The sequence below is a fragment of the Centruroides vittatus genome, unplaced genomic scaffold (assembly GCF_030686945.1).
Source record: "Centruroides vittatus isolate TY-2023 unplaced genomic scaffold, ASM3068694v2 contig_620, whole genome shotgun sequence".
NCBI lineage: Eukaryota > Metazoa > Arthropoda > Arachnida > Scorpiones > Buthidae > Centruroides > Centruroides vittatus.
In genome coordinates this window covers 911,526-923,870 of record NW_027122381.1, presented here as the reverse complement: position 1 = coordinate 923,870, position 12,345 = coordinate 911,526, and the positions used below count along the sequence as shown (strand labels likewise).

The window sequence follows — 12,345 nt, the reverse complement described above, 5'->3', positions numbered from 1 at the left end:
TGATGCAATATTATATTCAAAAAATTATTTTTTTTATATCATAGTATATCTGTGTTTATATACATACACCAATAAGTAATAAACTGATGAAATGCATTTAATTCAACTATTTTATAGAAATAATAGGTTTGGGAACTGGTTTAATAATCCCAATAAAGGTTCGACTTCTGTACTGGCGTAAGCGAATAATTCACATTTAACTTTTTAAAAACCAGTAATAATAATTGGGAACAAACGTTTTCGACCGTTAACTCGGTCTTCATCAGGTTCTAACTATCGAGATTCAAAACTGTTTCGGAACGTATTCAAATTTTCGAATAGAACCGTTGCGCGTTCGTGTTGTTGACATGCGCAATACGTGTGTCAAAAACACAACGTAATTACATTCTATATAATAAACGAAGGGATAGGGATGTACACTAAATGGAGCTATGGGGAACATCCCCTTCGTAACAAAACTTCCAAGCTTGAGAAATGTTACACGCATCTTTAGAATTGATGCAGGTTGTGAGCAGTCCAGCCTTATATATTTCCAGAGTTTGATCAGTATTAATCCCAATAAAATATAAATCTTTATTCTTTAAAAATAAATGACATTAAAGAGAAAATTATGGATCAAAAAAAAAAAATATTTATCACTTACAGTGAAATAAAAAGATGTTTCAAAATCTGAACATATTTTAAAAACATTTAAAATGTTTGAGAATCAAAAATATTTATTTACCCTGGAATCTCCATACTCTTTTCTAACGTCGTCTTCGGGCAAAGAACATTACTTTGGAACATTAAATATTCGAAAATGGAATACATATTCCATTTTTAAATATTTAAATGTTCCAAATTAATGTTCTTCTTGTATACTTAAATATATAAATAAATATATTAATGGTGCAGTTTATTTTTAAAATTTTTCAAAAATATTAAAACTTTAAGGTTAAAATTTTAATATTTTTTAAAAATTTTAATGTTCTTCACCCGAAGACGATGTTGATAGAAATGTCGAGAGTGCTTGCGTCGACGATAAAAATCTGTTTAACGTCGATAGACAGTAATTATTTCTTGTTTAAATGGTTTATGAATATTTTTTTCTTTTCTATGAATAAGTTGTTTCTCTTGAATTAAATGATTTAATACACGGATTTAAATCATATTAGATCATTTAAATAATTTAAAGTGAATAATGGTCTTTTATAACAATTACCTCGAGAGAACTTTCGTAAATCTTATCGTAGGACTATCAAATATTTTACGTAATTCCTAGAATATAAAAACAACTATTTAGTTTAATATAAAACTTTTCTACAATAATTTTTATGGATTAATATGTTTTAATTAATAATTAGATTAATGAAATAATATATAGTTTTAAGATAAAAAGAAAGAAATAAAAACAAAAATATAAAAATTAGCTCCTATATATTCAAAACATTCCATATTATGTTATTTGGTAATTAACAAAATTACTTGAATTAAACATTTTTTACCAGTTTATTACCAAAGATAATTCATTTTTTATGTATATGTTAATCCTAGTGTGTCTGACAATCTTGTGCTTACATTAATATTTCTCATTGTATATTTATATTATTTTACATTTTAAACTATCTGAATATTATGAATTCATAATTAGTAAATGTAAGCTAGTGATGGTGTAAGTCATATTTTTATTTCATTTATTTATATCATAATCTGAAACATCTCTCTTGATTCCTCCTTTATGTAATAAAATTAAAATTAAACATTGACTCCTTAATTTTAAAAAAATATTTTAAAAAATAATGTGAAAAGTATGACGCTAAAGAAAAACACGTACACGTGTTGATCAATTAAAATAAATTTAATTTCGCATTGGAAATAAATGGTACAAATTCTTTATAGATTCCCGCTGTTCCTCGGTGTTCGTATCGTAACCGTAATCCGCGTAGTACGGTTCCGTTACAAATGCCGCCCGACAATACTACTTGACTAACACGCGCAAAATTTAATCAAACTTAAACTAATAGAAAGGGATAAAAGAAAAAAGGGAAGTAAGAAGGATTATAGGATAGATGGGTACTCAATTTCTTGGCTGTTGTTGGACGCAGATCCTTGTCTCGACTTATAATGCCCGTATGCTCTCTCTTAAAATGACGGTTTCTTAGCATTTTCTTCCAGTGATCGGATTCTCTTCTCGATCTATTCCTTTTGGCCCTATTCCACAGTGCTCGCCAATTTCTCAATCTCGAGGTTCACAGCCACACGTCTTTCTTCGTTCGTGTCCGGCCAAAGAATGTCCAGTGGAATGTTCCATTTTCCTCCAGGCTCGTCGCCGTCTATTGTTTTCCCCTACCTCCTGGTGGGCTACGGGTAAGTCCGAGTTCTCGGAAGTTCGAGACAATGAAACAAAGAATATTGGAAAGAAGGATAATTTATAGAAATAGAATATAAATTAAACTAAAAACTATACATAAATAAAGGCATACAGCCACAATAACATAAAAAATAACTTCTTCACAAATAACACCCAAAAGAATATTTTAGCAAGTTTTTACCTGTAAAATTAATTACTGGAATAAACACCAACTTTACCAGAAAACTGGAACTGTGCATTTAGAGAATCACACCTAAATGCAAAATTTCCAGCAAAGAAATTCAATACTTGAACTATAAATAGAATGCAATCTCATTCTAATTTTAAAAGTTTCAAATAAGCTTGAATAAAGGCTGTGACATGTTTTTATTACATTGCTCCATGAACATAACATACTTCTTCCATAACAGGATATATAATTTGTCTTAAGCCAGTGCTTCAATAACAATGACAACTTTATGAAAGATTGGTGACAACCCTTACTAAATATTACTGTATGTCAACTTGGAAATAAAACTCTTTCTTCCAAGAATGATGACTTGTTTACCTTATTTTTCAAACAAACCAAAAATACATCACACATTTGCTTTTTGTCAAATTTTTCAGGGAGGAAAGAACTCGTTCGACTAGTTAACCTGTCTACTTTATATCCCTAAATATATGAATCTAACTTTGTTACCGTTAATAATAGCAATCAACAAAATTTTAATCATTATAGAAAGAAATTACTACTACTTTATCATGCAGTAATGGGAAAGTTATACTTCTAAAATGAACTAAAAATAAACACTGTACATAAAACTAATATCCAGCAAGATACTACAAAAACTATTAATACAACATCTGTCCAGAAAGTTTGCAAACTTTGCAAACAGAAGTTGTTCGCATTTACCTAGAAGCTAGTCAGTTTTTTGCCTTCGAAGTAGTCCCCTCCTAAGTCTTTGTACCAAATTGAACATTTCTGCCATGAAAAGAATGCTTCCTGAAACATTTCTTTTGAGATGATGCGCAGCTCAGCTAGCAAATATTCCTTAATGGCATCAATGTGTTCAAAACGGTGACATTTGAGAGCAGATTTTAACTTGGGAAACAAAAAGAAACCTGCTGGGGTTTAGTCCTGTGAGTTTGGAAGTTGGAGAACAAGTGGCATTGAGTTCTTGGCCAAAAACTCTGTTATCAGCAGTGTTGTGTGGACAGAGCATTGCCATGACATTGTTCTCTCCAAGCAGTCAGTCTTTTCTTCCTCATTGCTTCATGAAAATGTTTCATCACCTCCAGTTGGTATGCATTATTTACTGTCATCTCTTTTGGAAGAAATTCCTGTTGAAAGACACCATCAGAATCAAACAAAACAGTGAGCCAGACCGCCACATTTCACCAAACTTGTCATGCCTTTTTGGGTCAAGGTAAAGATTTTTCCACCCACTGTGATGATTGGTGTTTTGTTTCCAGATTGTACCCATAGTCTCATGTCTCATCCCCAGTGATGTTGTTTCTCATGAAATTTTTATCAGACCAGAACTTTTCACTCAATTGCACTCACTGAAAGAAAAATCACAAAATGCAACCATCATGTGTTTACACAAATGAATGTAATGTAACATCAAATGAACACAAAACAAACTGCTTTTGGCAGATAGTACAAAAAACTTGCCATTAGAGAGCTGTGCAAGTTGCATTCAGATTCGATTATAAGTTGGTGTGTAATTTAAAAAGTTTTCAAACTTTCCAGATAGATTTTATACATAAAAGTAAACATTTTCACCTGTATTGAATGGTCATTGTCAGGCTAAAAGACAAAATTGGTTTTGTGTGTTGTCCTTATTTATGTATACCCATTTGAGCAATTGAATTTGAACAAAAAAATTTTTGTTGGTAGTTTCAAATGCTGTTTGATAATGTTTATTGTTCAAATTATGATTGAAACAGTAGTGCTCACAATTAACATGTTAATATTCAATGTCACAATAATAATTTGCATTGACAAACATTGCAATAATTCAAAAACACAATAAAAATGTGTTTTACATATGTTTTCATTTAAACAGACAAAAAAAACTTAACACTTAATCAAAATTTTTATCCAAAATAAACTGTATCATGACTTCTAAAATACAGTAAAATGGTTTCTTTGGTCTTACTAATGTATCTTACATAATCAAATACTTTATAAAGATATTTACAAATTTTTAATACAGTCGATTCCGCTTAATTGGGACACATTGGGGCTAATCCATTTTGGCCCAATTAAGTGGCTACCCCAATTAAACAAACTAATAATAAATTCTAAAATAAAATGTGTAATATGTATGTAAATAAATAAGTAGGTAAAAAAAAAATAATAATTAGGTACCTATTTTAATGCTTTATTAAACCAAAATACAGAAAATATTTGTACTATAAATTTGCCAGACTCACAACGTTAGATAACCGATTCGCATCACGCTATGTTGCCAAATATTAGTAGTGACATACACGAGGGTTGACCATTCGATTTATTCCCGATCGAACAATTTTTCTTTTCTCCCTTTTTCGGGAGAAAGGAAAGGGTTCATCCAAAGTCACCTTACAGTCTTCCTTTGAGCGCAGTTTCCTTTACTTGGAGATGAGCCATTTTGGCAGGAGCATCTATAGAATCCGCCAGCTCTGGATGCCGGTTTCAACGATCGGATGGCTGCCGTCCAAGTCTGGACATAATCGTGCACACAATACCTTCCAATGGAACTCTAGCTGTCTTCCAACTTGGTCGAGAGACCTTGAAAAATTGTCTGTCTTTGTCCCTTCACTTTTAAGGGGATTGTCTGCTCCAATCCAGAGCAGGGTCAGTAGCTTGCATTCGGGTCTGCCTCGGACGGGATTCCAACGTGGTACGTCCCGCTATGCCGACCCCGTCCAGAAAAACCAAACCACCCGAGCAAAAGATAAAATTGCTTTGCGTCTGCCAATCATTAGGCTTACACGACATTAGTATACATAGTGTCGACATATTTTCAGAAGATCCCTAAAATATATCTAAAATTGCTAAATTCCTTTTCTGCTAATGCCCCAATTAAGCGTATAAATTATGTATTAATTTATTAGTTTGGTTTCTGTTCTTTGAGATTTGGCCCAATAAAGTGGCTGCCCCAATTTACTGGTGGCCCAATTAAACGGAATCAACTATATATATTATTTATTAAAAGATTTATTAAATGAACTCTTATTTACCTTCAGGGCTTGATTTTATAAAATATGATTAAGTTCCAAACATTCTGAATAATGATGCAAACTTTTAGTTCAGCAGATTCGTTTAAATGTTTGATTTTGTATAGTCATTCCGATTCCATCTTCTCCTATAAGTTTTAAAGTTTAACAGTGTGTCTTTTGAATTTTCTTGATCAACTTCTAACCCATTATTCATTTCAGGTTAACTTCATTTGAATTTCTGAATATTCTAGATAAGCGTATATATCTGCAACAGAAAATAACCAGATTAAGGAACATTTTCAGAAATTTGTATTGTAATTTTCAGTTTACAGTTTCAGTTAGTCAATGAATTTCCAATTAGAATGATTTATTTTATAAAAGTTATCATCAAATGTAAAAAAAAATGATTTATTATGTCTATAATTTGTGGAAAGAGCAAACATTTATTTATTCTCAAACTATAGAAATAGTATGTTGCCTTGAGATATCAACATAGTCTTACAAGAACATGAAAATATAAGTTATTTTTTTTCTAGAGTTAAAAAATTAATAATAAAAAAATTCTGTAGACTTTTAGCTTACATTCGTTTTCAGATAGAAGCAACGGTATGAATATATTTTCCATGGTAAAATCTTACAGGGAACAAAACATGGATCTCATTTTATTAGAAAAAATAAAATTAAGAATGGATAGAAACTTTCGATCATTCAAATTATTAATCAAATTATCATTCAGGTTAAATCAAACTTTTATTCTGAATTGAAGAAATCTAAAGAATTTGACTCTAGAATTTTATCCAGAATTTCATTGAATATAAACACAAATACAAAAAATTTCCAAATTATAAAGTTATCTGAGAGCTTTATTGAAAGTATTTTTTTAAAAAAACTTAGGAAAATACTTTAACTTGGTATATTCTCTGTAAAGATATAATCTTGACATATAATAATGCCACTGACTAATCAGTAGCATTGTTATAACCCAACTGTTCGGCATCAAAATGAAAACTTTTTAGATTCTGATAAAGGGAGTTTTTTAGTAAGCATAATAACCAAAATAATCATTAATTTACTTAAAATTCAAGCAACTGAACTTATTAACAATTTAATATCAGACTATTATCTAATAGGGTGCTGAATTTTACTTTTAGATATTTTTCAGCATGAAATTTATGAAGATAAAATATTGTTATTCTTGAAGACATGAAGATAAGTGTTATTCTTAGAATTAAATGCAAGTTATTTGACATTGAGTATTATATAACATTAAATATTGTATTTTGCAGCATGTCAGATGCATCCCTGTTTCAGCATAGGATATTATAAAAAATATTTAGTATATTTAAGCCATCCCAAACCTTTGGCACTAGCCCAAAAAAATATTTTACTGTATTCTGGTATAAAAAAAAATAAAATTAGAATACATGCTTTTATTTATCAAGGAAAAAAAAGAGTTTAAAAGAAATCATTTACAATTAAAATTTACCAGTAAATTATTCAACAAGAATACATACAAAAGCTGTTTAGCTATAGCAAAAAAATAAATAAATAATAATAATATCAACATTTCTTGATTACCTGAAATAGATTCAGGTTTAATTCATACTTCCTCTCTTCTTTTCCAGGAAGCACTCACTAAATTTATAGGCACTGGCCCTATATATTCTCAAAATCAACTTCTGAACTAGTAGGAAAATTCTATGTGAACACTTACATATTATCAGATTGCACTCATTCTATTCCTACACACTCGAACATTCATACGCTAGTATATGCTGGTGCAGTCACAGCAGTGATCTACAATAGACTAAAACTGCATCCACACATCAAAAACACTTCAGAAGCCTGCCTGACAAATAAGAATAGAAACATAAATAAACAATATTAGAGAGCAGCTAGGCAGACTGACACAATATGCTAATAATGAAACAACACCTAAATTAATGAAACAACTAAAAAAACTAGTTATATGAATATTTCCATATTCATACCTCAAAAAAAAAAAAAAACTTTAAAATGCAGCCTTTTTTATTCACTTTTCAAAATGTTTTCGGCCGTTTTGAATGGCCTTCCTCGGGAACGGAAAAATCGAATAATTTCCGATTTCTATAATGAACTTTATTTTGGAACGTTTAAATGGTTGAATTTTCTTATCTAGTGTGTATGCTCGTACAAAAAAAGAGAATAAAAATCTATACCGGTTAGTCGTACCAATATACATATAAACTCTACATATATATAATAGGTGAATAAATAACTAAATAAATTAATTAAATAAATAATAAGTACAAACAAATACATAAATACATTAACACAACTGCTAATATAAAGAAGGCCACTATTGTGCCTACTTTACGGTTTGTCCCTTTTTTTCCATACTAAAAATTATTATATTATGCTTGCTCTCCACGCTGCTGAAACTTTACTCGACTCTCTGTAGTTTATCGCTAATCCTTCCTGGTTTGTCTTGTATATTTGCCATGCTTCAGCATATTTCAGGTGTCTCTTGTCCTGGATCTTTTGTATTGTTTTAGCTCTTTCCCAATCTACTATGACCTCTGTCGGGTCTGCTATAACATACATCGCTGGTGCCGTTATTGGCTTCTCACTCTGTATGTTCCTTTTATGTTCTCTTAGTCTTTCTTTCAATGACCTCCCTATGGCTCCAATGTAGTATAGCTCTTTTTGTTGCCTTTCATACTATATATAAGTAGAGTTTATATGTATATTGGTACAACTAACCAGTATAGATTGTTATTCTCCTTTTTTGTACGAGCCTGCGCACTAGATAAGAAAATTCAAACGTTTAAACATTCCAAAACAAAGTTCATTATAGAAATCAGAAATTATTCGATTTTTCTGTTCCGGAGGAAGGCCATTCAAAATGCCAAAAATGTTTGGAAAAGCAAATAAAAAGGCTGTATTTTAAAGGTTTTTTGTTTTGAGGTATGAGTTTTATTTAAGTGCAGTTACAGAAAAGTAATTCCACATTTGCAGTTAAAACATTCTCAAGGCAAAACGGATGTAAAACAATTAGATAAGAAAACACACCTTTTGACTTTCATCAATAAGTTTAATACCATAAAAAACATTTTTGATCTTTTCATAGGTCTTCCTCGGTTAGAATTAACAAACAGAATACATATATAGCATTTTGAGATTAAATACAAATTTTAATCTCAAAATGCTCTTTATGTATTTAAATTTGCTATAGATATAGTTCCAAATATTATAGACCTCGTAGTTGATAGTGCTGGCTTTGTAAATTTTTAGCATTTAATAAAATAACACATATATAAATAATAAAATTAAAAATACAATAAATATTTATATGCTTTTATACAATGCTAGAAATATATTGAATCATTATATATTAATAACAGATGTTCTTGCAGACACTGTTTTGATAAACATATTGTAGCCCCAATGTACTACTGTAAATTTTTTGGACATTTCCATCGCTTTCAAACGTGGAGAAATTTGGACCAACTATACACAAAACCACAACAACAACTTCTTCTAATAACACTGTAGTGCGTAACACAGAGAGACAGTCTAAAAACCTTTCGCGTTGTTGTATACGATAGAGAACCAACGAACGTTTTAACCCATTTTAATTCCACATAACTCTGTCGATCCTCTTCACATCAAATTGGCAGCTTTCAGATCCTGATAAGAGGGGCTTATATGCATTGTACAAACATAAATGACACAGTAACAGATCTAAAGGATTGCAGAACAACAAAGATACCCATTGGAAATGATAAAGAAATAATCACAACTTTTCAAGCAACAAAACGTCAGCATACCTCATTGGACCAAAAACAAAGAGTAGTTTTAAATTATATCCCTTTTTAAGTGGAATACATAAGAAGGCAGCCAAGGCTAATAATTTCCAAGTGGTATATCGACGCAACCTTATGGTTTTCAGAATTTTAGGGAACGATAAAAAACAATATAACTAATTCTGCCAGAGGAATCTACTCCATCCTATTAAACGACCAACGTTTCAAATCTAAACTAGTCTATGTGGGTGCCACAATGCGTAACTTACAACACGACTCAAGGGGCATAATTATACCATTGATAAGAAGCTCAATAACACCACACTATCAGCTTATGCACGGCAACAGGACATTTGGGTCCAAAGGGAGAAAGCATCAATTATCAAGCCAACGACAAATATACACACAATGAAATAACTTGAAAGATTAGAGATTTTTAAAGCACACATAAGAATCAATTGCATCAACCACAAGAACGCAGACACATTGGCTACCGTATGGTGGTCTTTTTATAAAGATTAATTTTATTAAAAGACATTTTTATTTTTATTAAGAGACATTTATTTTATTTATGTTATGTTATTATATACTTATGTATTTATTTCAGAATTCTTATTTTCATTTATTTTTAAATTTACATTCTATTTTCATGTTCTATTTTATTGTAAATGAAGAAGATTGGTTAAAATGATCAAAAATGTTTTTATTTTAGTAAATTTTATTTGCTGGATTGTTAAAGGTGTGTTTTTTATCATAATTTATTTATCCAATAAGTACAATATATGAGTTTTTATTAATCTAGGTGGATACCTGTGCTGGAAAACCAGACGAGTTATGTACCATAATTCGTGCATTGTTTCTTTGATAATAGAAAAGTGTGTGAACACCCTTTTTATTAAGGCTCTAAATGCTGCAACCTTGTATTGGTAGGGATCATATGAGGAAGACAGGATGAAAATTGGATTGTAAGTGGGTTTGGATGCCTTGCACGAGCATGGCAAGTGAACACTGACAATGCACACGCTTGTGCATTTTAAAGAATTCCTCGCCCCAATCCTGCATTTTAAATGATCAACGATATCCATCATTTTTTCCAATTGTTCCAACCTTGTTTCCAGGCAACAATTCTAGATTTTACAGATTTTACAACAATTCTAAATTTCACTTTCCACAAGGGAGGTAAAGGTAACATCAAGGGAAATGGCATCAAGTTGAATGTCAATTCAACTTGATGTCACTTCCTAATGCCAATCAGATAGTATTTATCAAACTTTGAAACCTTTTATGTTTAGTTTTTGACACCAAGAATTTATAATTATCTCCACAAGACATTATTTAACTAAAATAAATCATTTCACTCTATCATTGTTTAACTTTACATATAGTTTTCTTTTGTTCGGGATGTAGGAGTTTAACTGCCTGGTTGGACACTTGTTATCATTCTAACATGATTTCAAATTTTATCCTGGACCTCACACATAGTTGGATATATAAGAGCAAAACATTTAATCAAATGAAAATTTGTATAGTCTAGTTGCACTCTTCTATCAAACATACACAGGTTTAGTTATTTCGAAACAGGAACTAAGAATAAAGTAATCTGTGCTGTGAACAGCCCCACAATGGGCACCAAAAATTATGAAGTGAAAGAGTACAAACATGGCATCTAACTTGTACTGCAGAAAACACACATACAAAAAGATGATGATGATAGTTTTAAAGCTAGAGACAGATTCTACCTACTATCTCCCATACATGATAAACAATTAAACTCCAGTAAACAAATGTCTGGTCTCCAAAGTCCATTTTTAAGAAGACATAATATATTGCCCTTTGCAGGTGCTTTTTCAACATAACCATAACCACTTCCCATACCCACAACTACAGATCCATCACAAACAAAATTATATAGGAATAAAGTACCATGTTACATAGTAAAAAATTTAAATAGAAGCTAAGACTATTTTAAAATGTAGAACTTAGCTATAGAACGAAAAAGGAAAATCTGTGTGTAAAAATTTTATTAAGACATCAAGTTTTCATAGATCCAAATTTTTGGACTAATTTGTAATTAAATTAAAAATTATCTTAACTATATTCTAATAATCCAGCAATTTAGATTTAGAATTTCATTAAGCTTAGCTTCACTCATCATTCATTATATATATATATAACAGAATCACTTATTATAATCACTTTGAGACTCATCTTTACCAATGATGATCATTGACTGATATGATAACACTAAGCAGGGTAAGTAAATAAGATTAATCTTACCAGAAACTCTGACTTTATTGATTCTGAAATTAATCATTTTAGCATGTTCTTTTAGAAACTTTATCATCATCATTTTCGATATTAATTAACATGTTATTCGTGCAGTTTTGTTTGCCGTTTGACTCGAAAGTTATTTCTTTTTTCTTATATAGGTCATTTCTAAACTAAATTTTTAAGCTACAGTAATCTATATATTAGAAGCGATCTGATTTATAGCACGTATCAAGTTTTATTAAAGTTTACACTAGAAAACTGCCTTACTACATTGTGTTATAATAATTTTGTTTTCATACTTTTATTATTTTAGCATAAAGGAGTGAAAAATAGATAATATCTGTAGAAGTCAATCATTTTTTATTTAAATAAATAATTTTGATTCTGTTTAATGAAAAGTCAACCATAAAATCAATTAATTTCCTATCTTTCTTACAAGTTTTAAATCTTGTTTTATAGGCAATTTTTGGGAATGCAATTCAATACAGATCAGACAAAAAAATAAACCTTAAAATTTAAACATATCATAAATTTAATCATTATTTTTATGCATTGAATAAAGTAATAATAATAAGAAAATCACTTATAAAATTATCTTCATGAATTTCATTTCTTTTAATATGCACTGTGAAGTTAAAGGAACTTCATTAATATATTTTGAAGTGATTTAGTAAAGGTAACTTTAATTAATTTGATTCTTTATTAATATTTATTTAATATTAGTAACTTCCATAATATCATATTATCAAATTA

General features: G+C 30.0%; 1 protein-coding gene across 19 annotated transcripts in view; it reads left to right on the top strand.

The window, feature by feature from the left end:
- The window catches only part of LOC136979409 (ankyrin-2-like), a 376,384-nt gene that overhangs the window by 302,380 nt on the left and 61,659 nt on the right, over nucleotides 1–12,345 (top strand). The gene's annotated exons all lie outside the window — the stretch shown is intronic.